This window comes from Anomaloglossus baeobatrachus, chromosome 5 (genome assembly GCF_048569485.1).
Source record: "Anomaloglossus baeobatrachus isolate aAnoBae1 chromosome 5, aAnoBae1.hap1, whole genome shotgun sequence".
In the NCBI taxonomy this organism is placed as follows: Eukaryota; Metazoa; Chordata; class Amphibia; order Anura; family Aromobatidae; genus Anomaloglossus; species Anomaloglossus baeobatrachus.
This window is the reverse complement of record NC_134357.1, coordinates 505,995,795-506,022,366: the sequence shown is the minus strand read 5'-3', so window position 1 is coordinate 506,022,366 and position 26,572 is coordinate 505,995,795. Positions and strand designations below refer to the sequence as shown.

The window sequence follows — 26,572 nt, the reverse complement described above, 5'->3', positions numbered from 1 at the left end:
GATTCTCTGGTCTGATGAGACGAAGAAAGTGAAGAAAGAATTTTTTGGTGATAATTCTAAGTGGTATGTGTGGAGAAAACTAGGCACTGCTCATCACCTGCCTAATACAATCCCAACAGTGAAACATGGTGGTGACAGCATCATGCTATGGGGGTGTTTTTCAACTGCATGAGCAGGACAACTGGTTGCAATTGAAAGAAAGATGAATGCGGCCAAGTACAGAGATATCCTGGAAGAAAACCTCACAGCCAATGGCAAGGCGACCTCTTTTTGTTGGGTCCCTGCCTAGTCTAATGCCCTTGCTTAGCCGTTGGCTGTTTGGTTCACATAAAACTGGCCATTTTTGTGTGCCAAGTATCTCAATTTTATCATGTTTGTCATAGCAGTAATGCATGTCTATATTTCCATTTTCATTATTCCACATATCTTAGCACTACAGAGTATAGCTGTATTCTATTTGTTACCATGTTTCAATTTCAATTTTCACCAGTTCACATTAGAAAGGTAGGATGTGCCATCAGTCTTTTTCTTAGGCTAAGTTCACATTTCCGTTGTTTTAAATCAGTCAGGTCCGTCAGCAACGGATCAGTCGTTTTTTAGTTGTCAACTGATGCAACGGATGTGTTTTTCACAGGATTCCTTTCACAGGAATCCTGTGAAAAAACTGATATGTTGCGTCCATTGCATCCGCTGTGCGTCCGTTTTTTGATGGATCAATCATGATCTGTTTGTGTTTGGGACAGCCCAGTGGGTGTGCCAAACCTGCTGGGCATGCTCAGTAGAGCATGATGGAATCCAGCGCTGGATTCCGTCGTAAGACAGATTACGACGGAATCCAGCACTATAGACATACATTACAAGCGTGACAGACTGCGGCGGATTCCTGCGTGGTGCGTTAATTTTGACGGCCAGAAAAACGTTACATTCTGCGTTGCTCCCCGCCCAGCGGTCAGTCAAAAAACGACGGATCAAGACGCAGCGGACGCAACGCAGGGTCATCAGTCGCAATCCGCCACTAATGCAAGTCTATGGGACACAACAGAATCTGCTAAATGGATTCCGTTGTTTACCATTGCAGCGGATTAAGACTGATACATTTTAGCGGAAATGTGAACTTAGCCTTAGCTGTTAGAAATGTTGCTGCAGGCTGTCCCTAACGTAAGTACCATTTCTGGCAAGGAGCTCAGAGGCGTCCACACTAAAAGGATGTTCCAAATTCCCACAAGTTTCAAGCACGTCTTAATGAATTAATCCAATCTTACCCCATAGCGCCCCTTCATTAAGAGACTGATGTGCCAGTGCTAACTTTAATGAATCAGCCACTAAATTTTAAAGAGAAAATTCTACACAACAAATTTCCATGTGAACACAACGCCAAAAAAATTAAATATCTAGTTATACTTATTCTATAAGCCAGTAACTGAGTAGAATCTGTGACTTCTGAGCATTTAGTGGTCACTACTCACCTGTGCGGTTATCTGTAGGAATCTCCTCTTTACACCACTCATCACCCCTCACATATGTCTCTGTAGTGTTAATATGGTTCAGGTCTTGACCCTGAAAATAATATTGTAAAAGTCACAGACAGATGGAGATGTTTGGGGAATGATTTTGAAAAACAACAAAAGATGAAACACAATCCAACATACTGGTTCCTTTGTACAATGAGCAGATTCAATAACCAGAAAATTGTGAGAAGATCCAGACAACATCTAATGTCTATGATCAGCTTTATCCTGTCATCTCCACCAAGTATAAACCATACACTGAGTGGCCACATTGTTAGAGACCCCCCATCTAGGAGCACGTTCGGCCTCCATCGGTCTTCAGAACTGTAGAAATTAATCACCTCAGATTCCTCTAGGTGATGAGATTGTTCCCCAGGAATACTGGTCACTGCCAACAGGATAAATTCTCTCAGTTGCTGCAGATTAGATGGAGGAACTGACATTCTCTGAACAACCTCATCTACCTCCGCCCAGAGATGCTTTATAGGATTAAGATCTGAGGATTGTGAAAGCCAGGGAAGCAAGAAGAAGTAATGTAATGTTCTTGGTGTAAAGAAATAGAAGCTCCTGGCACCCCCTGGAGAGAATTGTATGTAAAAATTAAAAAAAACAAAACAACAATTCTGACCCTCTCATTATCAATTAGGATTCATCCGAGCAGACAATATTTTATATTGCTCAGTGATATCATTTTCGCTCTCTTTTACAAAATATCGTTTTTTCCTTTTTGTTTCCATTAATCAGCAATTTTAGAACTGGTCGTCTGCTGCTATAGCCCATCTGTAGTAGTCCTTAAAACAGCAAGGATGGGATATTGCCGTGCGACCGTGGAAAAATCCAGAGAAGACAAAATACAAACAGGACAAAAGTCCAGTCTTTGCTTCTTTAAGGAATACTACTACCCCCAGGCATACTCCAACAACCGTTTTTGCCTTCTCAGTAGTTGTGGCTTTCAGAACTACCCCAAGGTGAGCCTGTTTTTGTCTCTACACGTTATCCACTATCCTCAGATAAGACCCTATTCACGATACTTTTTTCTTTCCAAGTAATTGTATATCCCATCTGTGTAAGGAATGGTGATTGCATCCAGACACATTAGTTGAGCTCTAGCGCAGTATTCAGCTGCAGGGCATAACTGGGCTCCCCATGTTCTCAGAACTAATTCTGACATTTTCCTTGATATGTTGCTTACATACGGGGGATTCAGTATCACTGGATATTTTTAATTGATGACACCATTCCCAATATACATTTCTCATCATTACATGAAAAACCGAATTTTGACTTTTAGGATCGCTACTTCCAATAGGTGGCGCTAGAGTTTGTCTCCTTTCCTGGATAGACAATTCGAATGAAGTTGGCAATTTTTCACTGCTGGTCCCTGGTAATCTAAAGCGGGCTTTACACACAGCGACATCGCTAGCGATGTCGCTGGTGAAAGCACCCGCCCCCGTCGGTTGTGCGTCACGGGCAAATCGCTGCCCGTGGCACACAACATCGCTAGGACCCGTCACACATAATTACCTGCCTAGCGATGTCACTGTGGTTGGCAAACCGCCTCCTTTCTAAGGGGGCGGTTCGTTCAGCGTCACAGCAGCCGCCCAATAGAAGCGTAGGGGCGGAGATGAGCTGGACGAACATCTTGCCCACCTCCTTCCTTCCTCATTGCGGGCGACCGCAGGTACGGTGATGTTCATCGTTCTTGCGGTGTCACACATAGCGATATGTGCTGCCGCAGGAACGATGAACAACATGCGTCCTGCAACAGCAACGATAATCGGGAAAGGAACGACGTGTCAACAATCAACGATTACGTAAGTAATTTTGATTGTTAACGGTCGTTCCTGAGTTTCACACGCAACTTCGCTAACGAGGCCGGATGTGTCTCAGGAATTCCGTGACCCCAATGACATCTCGTTAGCGATGTCGTTGCGTGTAAAGCCCGCTTAACACCAATGACATTGTTCAATCTTCCCATTCTAAAAACTGATCTCTCCGATTTATGCTGCACTCTGCGGTCATGTGTCTAATAAATGTCAGATGGGAGCGTGAAAGTGTCTCTAATTAGTTGGCCATTCAGTGTACAATACTGGTGGAAATAAGACTGAACACAAGACCTTCACAGCCATCTACACATCATAGGGAGATTTCATGACACCTTCTCTCCATCTACCTGATCATCCTGAGGAACATCTGGACTTTCTTGTTTACAGTCCTGTGGAAGAAGAGGACGGGGACATCTCTCTGGTATTGTCCTCTCACTGGATAGAACTGGAGGAAACACATACAAGGACTGAATTCATTCTTTACATACAGATAATTATCAGCCGTGTGTATTTAGTCCTGTCTATTACCTATTATCTATCCCCCATTTTCTTGAGATGGCTGGATTGTAAATAAGCACTTGTACCTTGCCCCCCCCCCCCATCTCATTGTAGATTGTAAGCTCTCAGGAGCAGGGTTGTCTTTTTTCCCTTTAAATATTGTATTTTCTATAACTGTTACTTCTTTGTATATGATCCTCCTGAATTGTAAAGCGCTACGGAATATGTTGGCGCTATAGAAATAAAGATTATTATTATTATTACCTGGTGATGTGAGGGGCTGGGGATCCTCCATCATGACCTCCTTGTACAGATCTTTGTGTCCTTCTAAATACTCCCACTCCTCCATGGAGAAATAGATGGCGACATCCTGACACCTTATAGGAACCTGACACATACAATGATACCGTCATCCCCCGATCCCTTCATAGCATTACTGTATAATGTCCCAGCATTCCCAGCAGTGTCACCTCTCCAGTCAGCAGCTCAATCATCTTGTAGGTGAGTTCTAGGATCTTCTGGTCATTGATGTCCTCATGTATCAGGGGGTGAGGTGGAGGCCCCGTGATTGGGCTCAGGGGTCTTCCCCATCCCTCAGACACAGGGTCCTGACAGCGATCACTAGAGGTCTTCTTCACTACTGTGTAATCCTGGATATGGAGAGACACATTAATAAACCTCACTACAGACATTTCCAGAGTCCTCACCTCTCCAGTTCTGTCCATCTGTTATTCCCATAGATAAGAATGATGTAATGTGACGTCATCAGAATCTCTCACCTCTCCAGTAAGCCGGAAGAGGATCTCTAGGGTGAGGTGTAATATCCTCTCCGCCATCTTGTCCCTGTCCTTATCCATCCTTCACGGGGCAATCAGTAAAATTCTCTTATATAGAAGATCTGAGAGGATCCGATATTGTAGGGACCTGAAAGGGGAGAAGATGACGATTTAATATCCTAAGCCCAGAACTTCCTCATCTTTATGTTCCTTCACTATATGACATGTTGCTTTCTTGTATCTGTAAGACCGTGTTCACACGTAGCATAAATACTGTTTATTATTTCTACAGGTGTCCGCACCCAACTACACAATAAGGCCATGTGCCCATGGGAGCTTGCTTCTGCGGATTTTGCCGCGGAAAACCTGCAGCTTTATCTGGATTTTCCAGATAAATCCGCAGGTTTTAGCATGTACAGACACTCCCCATGTTATCCTATGGGACATGTGGAGTGTCTGTGTCCACGTTGCGGAATGTGCGATTGCAGAATATGTTGCGGATATCCCGCAGCCGCACATAACTGCATGTCAATTATTCCTGCGGATGGTCCCATACTTACCTGCTTTGATAGCAGACACCCGGTCACTTTCCCTCGGTGCACAGGAGGCTGGAGCGCAGTGGATCCATGAGCAGGAAGGAGGAGGTGGGCGGGGCCTACACGAGCTCCGGTCATGTGACAGCCAGAGCTAGTTCAGGCCCGCCCCCCTTCCTCTGCACAGTGTAGAGACGCTGACAGACGCTGGAGAGAAGTGCTGTGTGATGGAGGTAAGTAAGAACTCCCCCGATCACTCAGCACTTGTTCTGCATTGAGGATGCAGTGCTGAAGCCATGGTACTGTATCCTCAATGCAGAATGCCCGCAGGATATTCCGTAAATAAACCGCAGCATGGAAACAGACAAAGTTGTGCTGCGGTTTTCTAGGAGCTCCTGCGGAATGTCCCGCAGATATAACCGCAGGACACTTTCCCCCGTGCGCACATAGCCTAACAATCTCTGAAGGAGAAACAGAACGAGTTTTTAAAAGGTGCAAAAAATTAAATACATATATTGGAAAACAAGTGATGAGAATCCATAACATCAATAATAATTAAAAGATGTTACAAATTCACTGGACGGCAGGTGACATGGTATAGGGTAATGATGATTCTTGCAGAGTGCCACCATTGCATATTAATATAAATTTTATAAACATAGTGTACACTTACATATGTTGCAGCACACAATCTAGGATACAGCATAAAACACCCACCTATCTGTAAGGCCCGTTTCACACGTCAGTGAAAAACAGTGACGTTTTTCACTGGCGTGTAAAACACGCACATGTCCCTGCGTGTGCCGTGATTCACGGCACACGTGGGTTGTCTAAGTGCAATCCGGGCTCCGTTCTCCGTGGCCCGTGATTGCACTTAGAAAACTACTCACCTGTGCGCGCTCCCGCTCTCCATGGTGCTGATGGCTCCCGCGGTGCAGCATCCGGCCGGCGGTGACCCCCGCAGCAGCTGCTTCCGGGTCGGCTGTGTCGCGCATAATGAATATGCGTGACAATAATGAGCCGGCTCAGAAGCAGGAGGGAGAACGGGCTGCAGAGGACATCGCTGGACGCCGGGTGAGTTAAAATGTTTTTTATTTTAAAAGCACGTTTTTTTCTGGCACGTGTTTCACGGACCACACCACTGCGTGGTCCGTGGAACATCAGTGATGCCAGAAAAAAATGGACATGTCTCCGTGCGGCAAACACGCACACGCGGGTACGCCGCACGGAGACACGTGCAGTGACAAATCACTGACGTGTGAGCAGACCCATTCATTATAATGTGTCTGCGTATGTCAGTGATTCTGGTACGTTTAAAAAAAAGCACAAACGTACCAGAATCACTGACGTGTGGAAGGGGCCTAAGGCCGTGTTCACACGTAGCATGAATATGGTTTATTATTTTCTGCAGGTGTCCGCACCAAACTACACAATAACAATCTCCCCTGATTATTGCATTGATGTTGTATTTTTAATGCCTTTTCCCCCTTATTTGATGCATTTTTGGTGCAGATGTGAAGCCACATTTTTAATGTAGTTTTATTTTACAGAAAATCTTTTTTATTTTGCAATTAAAACAATTGCATTTTTTACTTGCAGTTTTTTCAGGCTCCACAAATAAGCTCATTTAGGGGAAAAAAAACAACCCACCAAAATACCACAGTTCTATGGTTTTGCTGCATTTTTTTTTTACTCTAAAAGGCCATATGCACACGTGAGTTTCCTGATTGTAAACCAAAAGCAGGACTGGAACAAATACTGAGGTGAAAAACTCACTAAAAACTCAGTGTGAATGTGGCCAAAAGATCCCATGTAAGAAATCTCCGGAGCTGTTACCGGCTTCACATGATCACTACATCCAGTCCTGGCCCCGTCCTGCCCCCGGTATAACACACAATCCAACTATAGTCACACACAGAGATTTGTCACAGAATATCAACAATCCAGCACCAAAGACACAGAACAAATCTAAAAAGGGAAAATATAAAATATCTCAAGGTTTATTAAATATTTTCTAAAAACAAGGTTAAGACTGTGTGTAGAGATGAGCGAACCCCATGCGTCTCGGTTTGCCGAGACAAGCATGGGGTGCGCTTGTGAAGCTTTCTCGAACCGAACTTCGAACCTTTATCGAACCGCATTGGATTCAAAGGGAGGCCAAACGTAAGGCACAGGAAACACCTTTGGGGGGGGGGAGGGGTCGGAAGGCTTCCAAAATAGCAAAAATAAGTTTTACAGTGCAGCACCACTGTTTAAGCTAGCCATTAGCTTCCTAGGCTATAGACAGAGAAATATAGAGGCAAATGAGAGACAGGTGCAGGGCTGGTGCTCCCATATCCCCGCCAGTATAGACAACGGTTGTGGAGTCGGTAAGCTAAACCTTCGACTCCGACTCCTCAATTTCCCTTGCACCGACTCCGACTCCCACATATATTGCTTATAGTTAAGTGAAAAATGTATTGTAGTACAATGTGAACATCAGACATTTAATAATTTTTATGATAGAACATAAAATATATTTATTTATATATTTATGTTTTAATGCACCTAGGACGGAGTAATCCTATAGCTGCGTATACATTAAATGGAAGTAAACTCGGGACTACAGAACAGGAGAAGGACTTGGGTATTCTCATTACAAATAAGCTGAGCAGCAGCACTCAATGTCAAGCAGCAGCTGCTAAAGCAAACAAGATTTTAGGGTGTATAAAAAGAGAGATTAGATCCCGTGATCCCAACGTATTGTTACCCCTCTATAAATCACTTGTAAGGCCACATCTGGAATATGGGATTCAGTTTTGGGCTCCACATTTTAAAAAGGACATTCAGAAGTTAGAGTCAGTTCAAAGGCAGGCTACTAGACTACTACAAGGAATGGAAGGCCTCCCATATGATGACAGGTTGAAAAAGTTAGATATGTTTAGCTTAGAAAAAAGACGTCTCAGAGGAGATCTCATTTATATGTATAAATACATGTGTGGTCAATATAAAGGACTGGCACATGACTTATTTCTTCCAAAGACAGTACTAAGGACCAGGGGGCATACACTGCGAGTGGAAGAAAAGCGATTCTGACAGCTAAATAGGAAAGGGTTCTTTACAGTTAGAGCAGTCAGACTGTGGAATGCCCTACCACAAGAGGTAGTAATGGCAGATACTATAACAGCTTTTAAAAAAGGGCTGGATAATTTCCTCAGTACACAAAACATTGTTGGTTATAAATGACTTAGTGACTAAATGTAGAACTGGTGGAGGAAGGTTGAACTAGATGGACCTAGGTCTTTTTTCAACCTAAGTAACTATGTAACTATGTAACTATGGAATACAACTTTAGAACACAAAAAAACTGTAATAAATATGTAATACAATATGTAATTGTATTATATATATAAAATTACATATTGTATTACATATTTATTACAGTTTTTTTGTGTTCTAAAGTTGTATTCCAATAAATATATTTTATGTTCTATCTAATTATCTTGATTATTGTATCATAAAAATTATTAAATGTCTGATATTCACATTGCACTACAATAAATTTTTCACTTAAATACAAGCAATATACTAAATGTTATTTACTATGTTTTTGTTGAAAACTGTTATTTGCCACTTATATAGTGTATTACATAGTGTTTTATATAACACTGTAATAAACTATGTAATACAATATGTAAATGGCAAATAACAGTTTTCAACAAAAACATAGTAAATAACATTTGAGCAGTCTATGAATTCGTTGTAAGAAATAGAATTGCCTCCATCTGATCCTCCTTCATAGATGACCTCGAATCTGACTTAATAATTTTAAGGGGTACTTTGCACACTACGACATCGCAGGTGCGATGTCGGTGGGGTCAAATTGAAAGTGACGCACATCCGGCATCGCAGGCGACATCGTAGTGTGTAAAGCCTAGATGATACGATTAACGAGCACAAAAGTGTCGTAATCGTATCATCGGTGTAGCGTCGGCGTAATCCATAATTACGCTGACGCAATGGTCCTATGTTGTTCCTCGCTCCTGCGGCAGCACACATCGCTGTGTGTGAAGCCGCAGGAGTAAGGAACATCTCCTACCGGCGTCACCGCGGCTTCCGTAGGATATGCGGAAGGGAGAAGGTGGGCAAGATAATCTCCGCCCCTCCGCTCCTATTGGCCGCCTGCCGTGTGACGTTGCAGTGACGCCGTACGACCCGCCCCCTTAATAAGGAGGTGGGTCACCGGCCAGAGCGACGTACCAGGGCAGGTGAGTCCATGTGAAGCTGCCGTAGCGATAATGTTCACTACGGCAGCTATCACAAGGATATCACAGCTGCGACGGGGGCGGGGACTATCGCGTGCGACATCGCAGCATCGGCTTACGATGTCGCAACGTGCAAAGCCCGCCTAAGGCTAGAAAATAACCTCTCTACACTAACTTGGGTTGGAGGCAAAGCCGTAACTACATGGGCAACATCTCTAACAATTTCCGGGTATAATGGAATTGCCTCATGCAGTGTCAGTTTTGATGAACGGTTGAATTTTTCTATTTCTTTGAGAGCAAGTGAAAAATTTTGCTGAAATGTGGTCAATCTGCTGCTATAGGAGACGGAGTGAAATCTTTTTCCTTGCGGCAATGCTTTGCCTGCTCCATGTCATCCAAATACTTGTCAAAGTTAAACTCCTCGTCTGATGAGGATGATGATATGGCAGCAGTAGCACTGTCAGGACCTAAGTCCTCTTGCGCCCGGCAGTCCTGTAGCCGCTCATCCTAACTGCTACCTCACTCAAAGCTTCCTTTCCTTTAGTAAGCTGTTGATCATCAAGCAGTATACAATGACTTGGGTCCACATAAACAGCTGCCAGAAGAATTTTATTTTCCAATAGCTGTGTCTCTCTCCATTTCATTGAAGCAGAAATGCCATCTGCGATTAAACGTCCTCTTTGGGACAGGCAAAATAGCAAGTTCTTCCACTCCCTTATGAAAATGCCAGGAGTTAAATCCTCAGCTTGTAATTTTTTAGTCACGGTAAATGGGTGATTAAGCAATTCCTTCAATTCAGCCACCTGTGTCCATTGACCATCATTTAGGGTTACATGAGGGTTCACCATATCTATAATAAATGATTTTAGTTCAAGCAATCGCTCAATCATTAAATAAGTGCTGCCCCACCAAGTGGCTTGATCAACAATTGCTCCTTTCCCAGCACATCTCTTAAAGATGGAATCATATTTAGGGCTTCTGGCGTAATAACCAATTTCCTCACTTTTCCAATCAGATTTCCAACATGTCCCTCTTGCAGACTCTTATTGCCAGCTGCAGCGTGTGCACAACACAGCGCAGGTGATGAATATCAAAGTGTTTTGAAGCAGCTTCAATAATATCATCTAATCCTAAAGTATCATTTTGCTGTTCTTCTGTTGTAATATTTGTTTGTTCCTCAGCTACATGAACAGCACCGTGGCTCCATCTCAAACATACTGAATCCTAAATTTTCTTGTAGCTGTTGTTCATTACTCTCATTCATCAGTTTAATTGTACTTATGTTTGAAGCATTGTCCGTTACAATAGCAAGAATCTGTTCTTTTTTGAGTTTGTAATCTTGCAGAACTTTTTCCACTAAGGCCTGGAGAAACTGGCTGGTGTGATGAGCTTTAGTATCTTTTACTGCCAGTGTCTTGGTAACAATTTCTTTGTTGTCACAAACATATCGAACATTGATGGCAAAATAATTCAGTGAAATGCAGTGACTCTGGGCATCCCAGCAAAGGCAATGGGTTTCAAGATATGACATTCAGACACATCGTTCTGTGAGGATCCATTTTTGGCCTCAAAAACAGATCCTCACAAAGAATGAGCATGTCAGTTTGTGGCGTTTTTCTAATCTGCTTTTACTATTGAAAACATTATCTATGAGCTCAAAAACCTTTCAAGTGATGTGGTTTTTTAAAAAACTGATCTGCTTTTGCAGCTGAAAAACTTATCTTCAAAAAACGCAGCAAAAACACTGTGTGTGAATGTAGCCTTAGATCAGGAACAGAACAGCCATTTTTTGGACATTTCATAACTTTCCCAAATTCCTATGAAAAAATATTCAGCACATTCTGCATTGAACTACTGTCCCCAATTTATTATATATTTTAGAAGTCGGAGTCGGTCCATTTTATACCGACTCCGACTCCACCAAAATGAGCTCCGACTCCAACTTCACGACTCCGACTCCACAGCCCTGATAGACAAGACACAACCTAGAGACCTACTGTATGTAATAGTCTAAATTTTCAAAATCCTTCCAGGGACACAGCAGTACAATAACATCAATTGCCCGCCTTTCCATAGGGCTTTAAACCACCAGGGAGCTACGGGCCATGCAACACAGATTGTGGCCCGTTTTTTATTTTGTTAAAAAAAAAAATCAAGACATGCATTAGTGGACCTAGTGACAGGCGTAGGCCTCTCTTTCCAAGAACAGAGGCAGTAACCTGTACCCAACATTTGGAGGCACATCTGTCTCAGATGCTATTGTACTGCTGTTTTTTAAGGCAATTGCCACCCGCCTCAGAGGGAATTGCCCCCTACCCATATGGCTTTAAAACACTAAAGCCTGCTTTACATGGTACGATCGATTGTGCGATTTCACAATCGATCGTACCCGCCCCCGTCCTTTCTGCGTCACGGGCAAATCGCTGCCCGTGTCGCACAAAGTCAGTAACCCCCGTCACACATACTTACCTCTCGTGCGACCTCGCTGTGGGCGGCGAACGTCCACTTCCTGAAGTGGGAGGGACGTTCGGCGTCACAGCGACGTCACACGGCCGCCGGCCAATAGAAGCGGAGGGGCGGAGATTAGCAGGATGTAAACATCCCGCCCATCTCCTTCCTTCCACATAGAGCCGGCGGCGGCCGCGGGAGGCAGGTGAGCTGCTCATCGTTCCCGTGGTGTCACACGGAGCGGCGTGTGCTACCACGGAAACGATGAGCAACCAAATTAAACGATATTATGGAACCTAACGAGCAGTACCCGACTCACGATTTGTGAGCGATACTGCGTTGCTAGGAGGTGTCACACAAGCCGGCATCGCCAGCGATGCCGGATGTGCGTCACAAAAACCGTGACCCCGACGATCTATCGCACGATAGATTGCCTGGTGTAAAGCAGCCTTAAGGCGTTACGGTCCACAAAACACAGTCTGTGAGTTTTATTTGTTGGGGGTTTTTTTGTTTTTTTTAAACCAATATATGCATTAGTGTGCCTGTGGCAGGCCTGAACACTGGCAGTAAACTTTCCACAACATTTGGAGACACATCTTTTTAGTCTCTGCCCACCCAAAAAATAAGCTGTTTAATATAATCAACTGCTCCCTATCCATAGGTTGATCCATGCAGTGCATATGTGATGTTGCCAAGACGTTGCGTCGCTCGGTCATAGTGCCGCCACTAGGTTTTCAGCCTGATTGAACTTTACCTTTCCTAGCTACATGTTCAGTGGAGCCAGCCATTTATCCAACTTGCTCACCAAAGTACTGAGAGAGGAGCAGTTGGATATTCCTGATGACATATTCATTATATAATAGATGTGTAAAGGGAAGAGAGGCTATGGAAAAAGAACACTGGCAGTAACCTATCCACAACATTAGGAGACCCATTTTCTAGTCTCTGCCTTTAAAAACAATAGTTCAGTACCATCAATTGCCTCCTCCCCATAAGGAATTTCCCCCTCCCCAAAGAGCTTTCAGGGAGTTATAGTCCACCAAACACACAGGCTGTGAGCCATTTTTTAAATGTTTTTTGTTAAAAATAAATATATGTATTAGTGGGCCTGTGGCAGTAACCTCTACCCAACAATAGGGGAACCATTTTCTAGTCTCTGCCTTTCAAAACAGTCCAGTACCATCAATTGCTTCCCATAGGGAAGTTACGATCCACCAAACATATAGGCTGTGGGCCTTTTTTTTGTATTTTTGGGTTAAAAATCAAGATATGTATTAGTGGGCCTGTGGTAGGCCTGAACGTTGGCAGTAACCTCTCTGCAGCATTAGGAGACGCATTTTCTAGACTCTTCCTTTCAAAACAACAGTCCAGTACCATCAATTGCCTCCTCCCCATAAGGAATTGCCCCCTCTCCAAAGGGCTTTCAAACAGCAGGGAGTTATGGTCTACCAAACACACCTTTATTAGACATTCAAACCCATTTGTGTTAACTTCTGTGTACGTTATCAGGCCAAAATCACCAGGGTATGTGAACTCTTGATCAGGGTGAATTGGATGTTTCTGGTTGTCATTATGATTTATAAAGAGAAAACACAGTAGTTTGACAATAAATTACTTCACTCAACCATTAACCATGATTGGAAAATAAGTTTTTGTGTTATCATTCATATTCTCGGAAAAAAAGGCCAAGAAAGCAAAAAAATCTGCCGGTGTATGTAAACTTTTGAGCACAACTGTATGTATTAGTGGGCCTGTGGCAGTCCTGAACGCTGGCAGTAACCTCTCCACAACATTAGGGGCACCATTTTCTAGTCTTTTCCTTTAAAAACAACAGTCCCGTACCATCAATTGCTTCCTCCCCATAGGGAATTGACCACTCCCGAAAGGAGGTTCAAACAGCAGGGAGTTACGGTCCACCAAACACAGACTGTGGGCCTTTTTTTGTATTTTTGGGTGAAAAATCAAGATATGTATTAGTTGGCCTGTGGCAGGCCTGAACACTGGCAGTAACCTCTACCCAACAATCGGAGACACATCTTTTTGTCTGTGCATGACCTCACCAGTGTCATGCTAGTACCCGCCTATAATCTCGTGCCTGAGCAAATACATCCCGGGCGCACGCGATGGATAGTTTGTGCACAGGCCCGCGATAGTAGCCTACGATAATGGCGCATGTGCGAGACTTCGGCACAGCGCGGAGGATGACGGGACCGTCGTCATCAATTCAAATCAACACAGCGGCAGGAGGGGGGAACGAAGGAGAAAGAGAGCCCGCCCTTTATGCCCTACTAAAAAATGTACATACGAAAAGGTAATATTTATAAAGTTGTTTTTGCGGTCTGAAAAAGGTGCCAGATACAAGGCACACCTTCATAGAATGCAGCCGAGGAGCTGCAGAAGGTGGTAGTTTTAGTTGCATAGGGGAAAATCTGGTGACAGGTTCCCTTTAAGATAAATATGCAGTAAAGCCATTAACAAACTTCAGACTTATGTCTGATAAGGCCGCATGTGTTGCCACACGCTGTGATTGGGATCCAGAGAAGCCTGCTGAAGTCCAGAGTGTCCAGCTGCAAGCAGGTACCACACACCTGCCCCCCCATGTCTGTAGCATAACGGGGCAGGCTGAGGACTGCAACCCTCACTCATCACGACAAATCGCTGCCCGTGGTGCACAACCTCGCTTACCCCCCGTCACAAGGACTTACCTGCCCTGCGACGTTGCTGTGGCCGGCGAACCGCCTCCTTCCTAAGGGGGCGGTTCATGCGGCGTCACAGCGACGTCACACGGCAGGCGTCCAATAGAAGCGGAGGGGTGGATATGAGCGGGACGTAACATCCCGCCCACCTCCTTCCTTCTGCATTGCCGGTGGAGGCAGGTAAGGAGATGTTCGTCGCTCCTACGGTGTCGCACAGCGATGTGTGGTGCCGCAGGAACGAGTAACAACATCGCTAATAAGTAGAAAACGATTTTTTGTTTCAGGACTACCTCTCCGTGGCAAACGATTTTGACCACTTTTGCAATCGTTTAAGGTCGCTCATAAGTGTCACACACTACAATATTGTTAATGACGCCAGATGTGCATCACAAACACCGTGACCCCGACGATAATTCATTAACGATATCGTAGTGTGTAAAGCCCCCTTTAGTCTCTGGCTTCCAACACAGCAGTTTGATACTATCAATTGCCCCCTCCCCATAAGGCTTTAAAACACCAGGGAATTACGGTCCATACAAAACAGGCTGTCGCCCAGCATTTAAATTTTAAAAATCAAGGCATGCCTGAGTGCCAGGTGTAGACCTCCTCTTGCCCACAGAAGACTGGCACTACAGACGAAAGCAAACTTGGAGACCCTACTTGGGGGTCTCCACATTTCCAAAAATTAAGGTGAATGTACAGGAAAAGTGGCCACAATTGGCACGCAATACCGTTAGGCCAACAAAGCAACATGGCTGCGTGGGACTGGCACCGAAACAAGACCTGAAACAGCAATTTATGGGTCACCAGAGTAAGCAAGATGACAGACAGGTATTGGCATGTTGCTCAAAGAAGCCTAGCACTACATCATCGCCTAATCAGCACAGTCTGAGACTGAGGGGGCAAAGTTACTGGACATCTATGACTTGTTCGTCTTTATGAACATTAGGCAGTCTATGCTTTTAGGGGACAAATGGCTGCGCTTATCCGTCAATATATTGCAATCAGTGCTGAAGACACGTTATGAGAGAATGCTGGCTGCTGGCCAGGCCAAAACTTCCAAGGCGTAAGTGGCAAGCTCAGGCCACGCTTCCATTTTTGAAGACCAAAATGCAAAAAGGTCCAATCCCCACTTTATTGCATCCATATTGAGGTCTAGATAATGCAGCACCATCCTCTCTAGTCGTTGACTGTGTGTCAAACTTCTAGCCTGTTCTGCTAGTGCATGCAATGGTGTAATAAATGTGTTCCAACACGTATATAAATTGGTTCTGGCACTTGAACTGCTGCTGTTGCTAATGTTTTTGCAATGAGGTCACGACGTTCCCTTGGTTGAAATTACAGAACTGACATGCATGCCGTGTGCCTCCCTGATGGCTTGTGGAAAAGTACTGTTAAGATAATCTACAAGCTTGTTTAGATACTCCAGCATCCGCGTGTCCATTTCTAGGGTCCGAAGCATCTTGCTAAATTGACTCTTGTAGCGTGGGTCTAACAGAGTGGCAACCGAATAGTCAGCAATATTTCTAATCTTAACAATACAGACATCATGTTGCAAATAGCGCAGCAAGAAGGCGCTCATGTGTTGGAAGCTTCCATGCTGTCCAAGTCCTTGTTGGGTTGGTTGCGGGTTAACGATCAAGCTTTCCTCCTCTGTCTCCTCACACCAACCATTGTCAAAAGAAACGTAACCAATATCTTCTTCATCTCCGGAGTTTTCTGCCCTCATAAAATCTTCCTCCTCCATTTCGTGCTTGGCTCTTTCACTTTCACTACCAGTTTATCTGTTATCATGAGCCCACCTCAATCTACGACACTGCTTCCTCCTCTTCCTCTGGGACTTCAACCCCCTCCCATGGATTATTCAAAGTGTGCTCCAACATGTAGATGAGCGGAATAGTGATGCCGATGACTGCATCGTCAGCGCTAACCATGTTTGTAGCCATTTCAAAACTGTCAAGGAGGGTGCAGAGGGCTCCACGTGATTTGCCCCACCTCCATACTGTCTTGTCCAAGGTTATGCCTCAAGGCATACTGCAGTAGACCTTGCTGCTGACACAGTGACTGCAAAATGTGCAGAGTGGGATTTCACTGTGTCTGCACATCGCATATCAACCGGTAGGCCGAAACACCTTTGTATTGTTACCAGTTGATTAGCCGCGGGGTCTGAATGGTGGCAGTGAGCACACACACCGGTGCCTTGTGCAGCAGTGCATCCAGCCCGGGATACTGGGCTAGAAATTTCTGTACAACTAGGTTCAGAATGTGAACCATGCAAGGCACATGTGTGATTTTGCCCAGGCGTAGGGCCACTAACAGATTTGCACCATTGTCGCACACAGCCTTCCCTGGAGACAGCCATTGATCAAACTTGGCCCGGATAGCGGTTCACAACTCTTCAGCTGTGTGACTGCGTTCTCCAATGCAAATTAATTTCTGCACTGCCTGATTGTGTTGAGCCCCAGCTGAGCTGTACGGAAGTGCGGGGGATACCCTCTGCACTCTTGTAACACGTCTTACATTACGGGAGAGGTTGAGGGCAGAGGTGGAGGCCCTAGAGTAGGTGGAGGAAGCTGTAGATCCAAGATATTGGCACGCAAGCCTTGGAGATTTCAACACTTTGGAAGCAGCCCCTTTCCCGCCTGTCCCCATAGCCACCAGAGTAACCCAATGCCCAGTCAGTGAGATGTAACGCCCCTGCCAATACTTGCTGGTCCAGGTTTCAGTGGTGAAATGCACCCTCGGAGACACAGAATTTTCCATGTAAAAGGTAATCTTGGCTGCAACTTGATGGTGTAGAACAGGCACAGCTTTATTTGAGAAGTAATGGTGACTGGGCAAATGGAACCAGGGGACTGTGACAGCAAGGTGTTTTCGGAAACCGTCTGTATCCACCTGCCGGAAAAGCAGCATTTCCGTGGCCTACAATTTTGATATGGCCAAGTTCAAGCACTTCGCTTTCTCATGTGTGTGAGGAAATGCTCTTTTACGTGCCCCAACCTGCATGACCAAGGGCTGGCTGCTGTGCTGAGGGACAGTGGAGAAAGGGTAGCACGACCGACCAGTGGACTGGGCGGAAGGTGTTGGGGGAGATGCAATGCTGGATTGAGAACCATGTGGTGTGGTCAATGTCTCACATGGATCTAAAGCACCAGGCACGGTCACTTCCATACCAACTGACAGTTCCTCACTCACCCCCACTGTAGCAGGTAAACAAGAAGAGGTTCTGCGGTTGGAGACCTGTTTTACAATCCTTTCCCCAGTAACGCAGGAAGAGGAAAAAGCAGCAGACGATGTTGATTTGGCGCCCAGTGGCTGGGTAGGCCATTACTCTGCATTTTAGCACAGTGAAATTCCCACAGTAATGCACATTTCCACATGAAATGGCGCTGCAGTCCTAGACAAAACAAGAAAATGCTACTAAAAAAACATTTATGGAAATTCAGCCAGGGTTCGGGGTCGGCAAACGAATGTAAACGAGCATTACCGGGTTTTGGGGGATGGACTCATGTTTGCCAAGTCCAAATGAACATGCCCATACTTCTAACAAACCTGAGATTGGCGAGCCTTTATCGAGCAGGTTCTTTCATCTCTAACTGTGTGCACACAGTGTGTATTTATCGCTTCTTCTGATGGTTTTTTGAGTGTAGTGCATCATCACAATATCTGATCAAGTAGAAACTAGCGACAAGCACTCTGGATGATCATTACTTGAAGCACATAAGCCTCAAAGTAAAAGCTCCAATGTTGTCGCCAAATACTGCAGGTGTATAGTAGCATTGATCCTATCATATCAGTCAAAGAGATTTTTTGGGTCTTATATGCTCCAGGGCCGGGACGCTTGAAACCTCTACATCTATTATTGCTCAGTCCCTGGCTTTTCATTACTGGACTACAGCCTCCAACTTCTCCTGTGTTTCTGGATGATTCTTATGTGCAGTGAGACCTGGTCTTTTCCCAGCACTGAGTCCTGTTCCCTCCGTCCCCCGCCCCTCAATGCCAATCTCCAGTGCAAACGTCTCCTGTGTTTCCGGCTGTTTCCTATGTGCAGTGAGCCACAATCCTTTACCCCAGCACAGAGTCCTGTACCCTCTCTGTCCCCAACTCCTCATTACCGGTCTCCAGTGCAGACTTCTCCAGCTTCTCCTGTTTCCAGCTGTTTCCTATGTGCAGAGAGCCTCGGTCCTTTTCCCCAGCACTGAGTGCTGTTCCCTGTTCCCTCTGTCCGAAACTTCTCATTACCGGTCTCTAGTAGAGATGAGCGAACCGGTCGCGGTTCGGCTCGAGCTCGGTTCGCCGAACCGAGGTCTGGTTCTAGTTCGGTTCGGCAAACCACTCGAACCCATAGAAATCAATGGGAGGCAATCACAAACACATAAAAACACCTAGAAAACACCTTCAAAAGGTGTCCAAAAGGTGACAAACAACTCACAACACAACACAAACACATGGGAAAGTATGGACATATACTCATGCGAAAACAAAACAGCTAGACAAGGAAAAAAAGGACGAGACACAGATATAGGCATGGCATGCCCTTCTAAAATCATGTAAAACACAGTCTCCCTTTTTTCCAAAAATTGGGCCACACAGACACCCCTTCAGTGGCAGCACTTGTGCCCCAGTTGTACACTTCACAGGTAGATTTGCATCAAGAACATTCAAAAATACGCCATCCTTAACCCTTCCCAGGATGACCCCGGGGTAGGTAGCAAAGTCTTTGCTGAACCATTACATGTTCATCTTGGCTCCTTTTTAAAAACACAGCAAGCAAGGGTTACTCCAATCGGAGTCTCCCTTTTTTCCAAAAATTGGGCCACACAGACACCTACCCCATCAGTGGCAGCACTTGTGCCCTAGTTGCAAACAGGATGTTTTGATTTGCATCAAGCACATTCCAAATCCACAAGCATTTACTCTCCCCAGGATGACACAGGGGTAGTAAATTCCTTGTGGATCCATGACTTGTTCATTTTGATGAACGTCCACATTGTCACTGGACAGACGCGTGCGCTTATCTGTCAGCACACAACCAGCAGCACTGAAGACACGTTCAGAGACAACGCTGGCAGCTGGACACGACAAGATCTCCAAGGCATAAGTGGAGAGCTCTGGCCATTTTTCAAGATTTGAAGCCCAAAATGAGCAAGGCTCCATTTGCAAAGTCATGGCATCGATGTTCATTTGGAGATACTCCTGTATCATCCTCTCCAGCCGTTGACTATGTGTCAGACTTGTTGTCTCTGGTGGCCTTGCAAAGGATGGTCTAAAAAAATTATGAAAAGATTCAATAAAATTGCTGTTACCAGCACCAGATACGGTGCTGCTGGTACGGGTAGACTGTTGAAGATGACGAGACCGTCCCATGTTTGTTAAGTTACAACTGGGAGATTCACTCCGTGCACCACGGTTGTTTGGTGGAAAAGCCGAGCTAAGATCGAGTAACAGCTTCTGCTGATACTCCTGCATACGTGCGTCCCTTTCTATGGCTGGAATTATGTCACAAAATTTGGACTTGTTCTGGGGATCTAATAGTGTGGCAAGCCAGTACTCATCATCACTTCTAATTTTGACAATACGAGGGTCATGTTGGAGGTAGTGCAGCAAGAAGGCGCTCATGTGTCTTGCGCAGCCATGCGGACCAAGTCCACACTGTGTTGGTGGCATAGAGGTGCTAACCAATCTTTCTTCCTCTGACATCTCCCCCCAACCTCTTTCAACTGAAATTTGACCAAGGTCTCCCTCATCCGCTGAGTCTTCCATGTCCATGGACAGTTCATCCTCCATTTCTTCATGTTCTCCTGCACCTTCCTCAACATTTCGCCTACTACCATGTGCCCTTGTTGATCCCTGTCCCCCATGGTCCCATGCTTGCTGCGTTGGTGATGATGAACATCTGGACCTTGCTGATGTTGTTGTCCCTTGTGCATATGAATCCTCCTGTACTTCCTCCCCTTCCTGTTGTCCCACCCCCTGACTCCGAATAGTGTTTAGCGTGTGCTCCAGCATGTAAATGACTGGAATTGTCATGCTGATAATGGCATTGTCAGCGCTAAACATATTCGTCGCCATGTCAAAACTGTGCAGAAGGGTGCATAGGTCCTTGATCTGAGACCACTCCATCAGGGTGATCTGCCCCACCTCTGCATCTCGTTGGCCCAGGCTATACGTCATGACGGATTGCACCAGGGCTCGGCGGTGCTGCCACAGTCGCTGTAACATGTGGAGAGTCGAATTCCAGCGTGTCGGCACATCGCATTTCAGGCGATGAACCGGCAGGCCGAAAGACTTCTGTAGCGATGCAAGTCGCTCAGCTGCGGCAGTTGAACGGCGGAAGTGAGCAGACAGTTTTCGTGCCCTGTTCAGAAGGCCATCTAGGCCGGGATAGTGTGTTAAAAATTGATGGACAACAAGGTTCAACACGTGAGCCATACAAGGCACGTGTGTCACCTTGCCCAGGTGAAGGGCCGCACCCAGGTTTGCAGCATTGTCGCACACGGCCTTACCCAGCTGCAGGTTGAGTGGAGACAACCATTTACCAAACTCAGTCTCCAGAGCTGCCCACAACTCAGCCGCTGTGTGACTCTTATTTCCAAGACATTTCAAGCTAAAGACCGCCTGATGCCGTTGCGCTCTGCTGCCAGCATAGTAATGAGGGGTGCATGATTCCTTCTGCGCAGTTACAACGCTGGTGGCCTAACCAGGCGGGCTTGGGGCGGAGGTGGAGGACCCAGACGAGGTTGAGGAGGCAGAAGCAGTGGAGGAACTTGGACAGACAGAGGATTGACACACAAGTCGTGGGGACAGCAAGACTTGTGCAGCAGACCCTTCACTATCTATCACCATAGTTACCCAGTGCCCAGTCAGCGACATGTAACGTCCCTGTCCGTGCTTACTGGTCCAAGTATCGGTGGTGAAATGCACCCGTTCACACACAGAGTTTCTCAAGGAAGCGGTGATGTTGTGTGCGACATGCTGGTGTAGCGCAGGCACACCTTTCTTAGAGAAGTAGTGGCGACTGGGCATCTGGTACTGGGGCACAGCGACAGACATAAGGTCTCTAAAATCCTGTGTGTCCACCAGGTGGAAAGGCAGCATTTCGGTAGCCAAGAGCTTACAGAGGGATAAAGTCAACCTCTTAGCTTTGTCATGGGTCGCAGGAAATGGCCTTTTATTTGTCCACATCTTTGGGACAGAGATCTGGCTGCTGTGTGTAGACGGTGGTGAGTAAGGTGTCCCTGAAAAAATGCAGGTTTGTGAGGAAAGTGCAGGCGTAGACATGATGTTGCCTTCATCCAACGTTGATGCTATCGATGTCTGAGAGAGCTGTACACACGAACTTGTTTCCCCTTCCAAACCAACTGACGACCTACCAAGCAAACTGCCTGTTGCGGTTACACTGGTGGAAGTTGTGCAGGGAAAACCAGGTGTGACAGCTGTCCCCACAGTCCTAGAAGATGAAGAGCGCGCGGATGCACTGGAAAAGGCAGGCGGTGGATGGTCCGCTCCGCTAGGCCGCATTGCAGAACGGTGAGCTTCCCACTGGCACAGATGATATTTATTCATGTCTCTACTAACAGATTCACGACAAATTTTACAGATCACATGATTTGGGCGATCCTTTGCAAGGTCAAAAAAGGACCAGGCTAGGCAAGGCTTAGAGGGCATGCGACCTGCTGAGCCACCCCGACTAGTGCTCAGAGGCAGAGTGGTGGCTGAGGATGCAGTTGTAGACGTGCTACCAGTACTCCTCCTCTGTCCAGGAAGGCGCAAGGTAACTTTGTCGTCAGTTGCATCCTCCTCCTCTGCCTCTGTTGACCTCCTCGAGTGCCTGACTGTGGGTTGACAGTAGGTGGGATCTAGAACTTCCTCATCAAGCGTTGTGTTTGCACTCCCCTCACCCTCAGACCGAGCCTCTTCCTGCCCTGAACGAATATTTAAGTTGTCATCCCAATCTGGTATCTGCGTCTCATCGTCATCAGTATGTTCCTCAATATCTATTACAACAGGTGTTACAGTTTGTGAATAAGGGTCAACATTATGCTCAGAAACTTGGTCATCATGGCCTGAATCTGAGTCACAAAGGTTCTGGGCATCACTGCAGACCATTTCCTGGTCTGTACTCACTGTAGCTTGGGAGCAGACCTCTGATTCCCAGGCTATAGTGTGACTGAACAGCTCTGCAGACTCAGCCATCTCTGTTCCACCAGGGAGGAAAGACATTGCATATAACGCACAACCCACAATGAAATATACAAGAACCTTTATTAGCAGTACAAAAATACAATTTAAAAACAATTAAAACATGTAGAAAAAACAAGATCCTGTACCCACAAGTGTATAATAATTATCATAATTCAACAGAGTACACTAGTGAAGCCAAGCCACAAATAGGAAATAAATTGCGAACTGGTAGAATATATATATACAAAAGGCCAAAAGACCAGGAGTATCACATGCAGTCAGGATGAAAAATGACTACAATCAGTCCTGGAAACAATAGCCAGAAACCATGCAATTTAAATAGCTCTATATAAGGCTAAATCACCTATAATACCTCTGGACCTGCAGAATAAATCATTGTATGATCATAAGGGCATCATAGCCCTGCTGGGCAAGAAGCACAGGGCCCACAAGTTCCTGGCAATCCAGGGTTGAAACCTGTTCCCTGGGAAGGGAGGGAGGAGGGCTCACCTAAATAAAGCCCAAGGGAGTAAGAAGTGGAAAAACCTGTGCATGCCAATGGAGCAGCATAAAAGTATAGAAGATTGCTGCAGAATCCAGTGGAGGAGAGCATAAACAGTGTGGCAAGGCACACAAGGGGTACAGGGATCACCCCACGCGTATCGCCGCCGCTGCGGCTTCGTCAGGGAAGTAGAGAGCACTGCAGCCCAGGTTCATATATAAAGGAGAGAAACGAGGGTTACTCACAATCAGGTGTGTGTTGTTGCTGGCGCGTGGTCCGGACCAAGTGTTTAAAGGCGCAGGCGCGCGCACGTGCGCAGTGTGTCCCAGCAGAGAGTAAACATCATGACAGCGTCTAGTTGTCATGGACGCGGGCGCATGCGCAGAAGAGGATATAGCGAGGCAGGAGGCTCAAAAAGGTGTAAGGCGTTTATAAGCACAATATTGAAGTGCAGGAAAAAAAACTCTGCACTGGGGGCAGTATAGTCATGTGGATGCATGACAACAATTAGCGCCGAGGGAAAGGGAAAGCTCCAGCTATAGTAAACAACTGCAGTGTATATAAGGCCTGGAGAACAGAGAGGAGGGTAGGGGGGGGGGAAGGGGGGGAGGGGGAGGGGGCGCAGCAAGGCGATGAAGCATGGCAGCCCAACATAGTGCAGGAATATGCATAATATTTAATATTAAATATTTCATGCATAGTCCAATTAGACCCGAAACAGCAAATAAATAAACACAAGGTGCACGTATGGAATATCCAACCACATCTGTATGTGTATCTAAAGTACATGTCCCCATAAGTATGGTTAAATCCAAATCAGCAAACACTGGCAAAAAGAGGTTCCACCATGCAGTAATACATGTATATAATGTCCACATATGTTAATGTGTGAGGGACAAGGGGGGCCGGGAAAGGGGGGGGGGGAGGGGATGGGGGGGGGAATGAGGGGGGGTGTGGGATGATGTAAACCAGGAAAAATCCATGAATCATAATGTATGCAGAACATGGAAAAGGACATTATAACATGGTACATGCAGGAGCGGAGACTGTCTTATGTATGACCATGAATAATCACATAGAGGCAACCTCAATACAATTCGAGCCAAAGAGTATCCGGAAATGGACGGTATACATGCAAGGATGGCCCAAGGCCAAGGCCGCAACCGTTTGGACCCATATTGTATATCGTATATTGATGGCAATGTTAGACAAATAACAAATATCCCAAGGACCAAAAAGATGTTCAAAAAATAATTAAAAAAAAAAAAAAAAAATTAATTAATATATTAAATAAAAATCAAACCCAACAGCAGAAAGTCGCTGTGGATCAAGAGCATGCCAAAAGTAGTGGCCCAGGACCAAGGTCACGGCCTGTGAGGGCAATGTTACATATCATATTGCAATATAACCGTAATGAACACTCAGAGAAAACTCAGAGATGTGCCAATAGGCACCAAGGTTTGAAGGACCCAGATGGAGTAGTTAGCTTGAAGAACATACCAAGCCTACCACATAGTAGAGTCCTACACAGAAAAACCATGGTAGTCCATCCGTCATGATCCAATAGTCTTCGCCAGAAAAAAACAATTAGAGGCGAGCCCGGCAGGAAATTTAACAGGATACAGAGCAGCCATGGTCAAAGATGAAAGATAAAGCGGGTCAAAAAAGTCCAAAGGCAGTTGCAAGACCACCACCGAAGGCCCACAGCAGTGTGTCCCAGCAGAGAGTAAACATCATGACAGCGTCTAGTTGTCATGGACGCGGGCGCATGCGCAGAAGAGGATATAGCGAGGCAGGAGGCTCAAAAAGGTGTAAGGCGTTTATAAGCACAATATTGAAGTACAGGAAAAAAAAAAACAAAAAAAAAAAAAAAACTCTGCACTGGGGGCAGTATAGTCATGTGGATGCATGACAACAATTAGCGCCGAGGGAAAGGGAAAGCTCCAGCTATAGTAAACAACTGTAGTGTATATAAGGCCTGGAGAACAGAGAGGAGGGTAGGGGGGGGGAAGGGGGGGGAGGGGGAGGGGGCGCAGCAAGGCGATGAAGCATGGCAGCCCAACATAGTGCAGGAATATGCATAATATTTAATATTAAATATTTCATGCATAGTCCAATTAGACCCGAAACAGCAAATAAATAAACACAAGGTGCACGTATGGAATATCCAACCACATCTGTATGTGTATCTAAAGTACATGTCCCCATAAGTATGGTTAAATCCAAATCAGCAAACACTGGCAAAAAGAGCCATGGGGGCTCGTTGTGCGCCGGCTTTCGCCAACCTATTTTTAGGTTGGTGGGAGGCCACCCAGGTTTTCCCCTTAACCACCTTCAAGGATAGGGTCAGTCATTGGTATCGCTATATTGATGATGTTTTTTTCATATGGGCAGGAACCAAAGACGAATGTGATGAGTTTATTACATCTCTCAATATGAATTCTCTTAATATTTTCTTGACCCATAACATCTCAATTACAACTTTGCCCTTTTTGGATCTTTCCGTCTCTATTAGGGGGGACCACTTGACGACGACACTATTTCGGAAACACACGGCGACTAATAGCCTTCTGGAATATCAGAGCTTCCACCCTCAACATGTTAAGAACGGAGTACCCATGGGTCAGTTTCTTCGGATCAGACGAAATTGTTCTGATGACCATGATTTTCAACATCAGGCTAAATCTCTTACCAACAGGTTTCGAGCCCGCGGTTATCCCAGGAGGGTCCTGTCAAGGGCTTACCAAAGAGCGCGATCTGAATCACAAGCTTCTCTGATCACGCCGACCCCCAAATGGACCGACAGTAAGGTGAGATTCATCACCACGTACAATGATCAGTGGGGCAGGATCAGGGATATACTGCAGAATCGCTGGTCAACATTAACTCTGGACATGCAAACTGCAGACATAGTCAACCCAACCCCGCAGATCACAGCACGACGGGCCCCGAATCTGAAACACCAAAAAGAAGCCAAGACAAATGATATGTGCACACACATAATGTGGTGAGCCTTCCTCATAAAGATGGCTGCTAGTGTGGAGGTTGAGTGGCTGTGACATCAGCATCTTGCACCTCGGCTGCAGCCATCTTTATGAGGAAGGCTCACCACATTCTGTGTGTGCACATATCATTTGTCTTGGCTTCTTTTTGGTGTTTTTTTTATATAGTTCTTTGTGGTTTTTCTAACTAATTCAGTGTAGGGACTCGCAAGTGTGAGAATCCTTGACGAACGGATTGCGAGCTTACATATTTTGGGCCAAAATATAAACTAATATCTCACTATTTGAGGTATGGCACATTTTATCCATTTTTGCAGGATGTGTGTGGACCTTTTGAATTCAGGTGGTTAAATGG

At 45.6% G+C, this 26,572-nt stretch overlaps 1 protein-coding gene and 1 long non-coding RNA gene across 2 annotated transcripts in view; one reads left to right on the top strand and one right to left on the bottom strand.

Annotated features, from left to right (window-relative positions):
* Positions 1-26,572, bottom strand: part of LOC142311966 (uncharacterized) — a 244,957-nt gene that overhangs the window by 21,734 nt on the left and 196,651 nt on the right. The gene's annotated exons all lie outside the window — the stretch shown is intronic.
* Positions 5,326-26,572, top strand: part of LOC142310434 (uncharacterized) — a 58,529-nt gene continuing 37,282 nt past the window's right edge. Inside the window, exons 1-3 of the long non-coding RNA XR_012754153.1 lie at positions 5,326-5,374; positions 25,731-25,837; positions 25,914-26,025. This is a non-coding gene — a long non-coding RNA (uncharacterized LOC142310434). The remainder of the gene's footprint in view (positions 5,375-25,730; positions 25,838-25,913; positions 26,026-26,572) is intronic.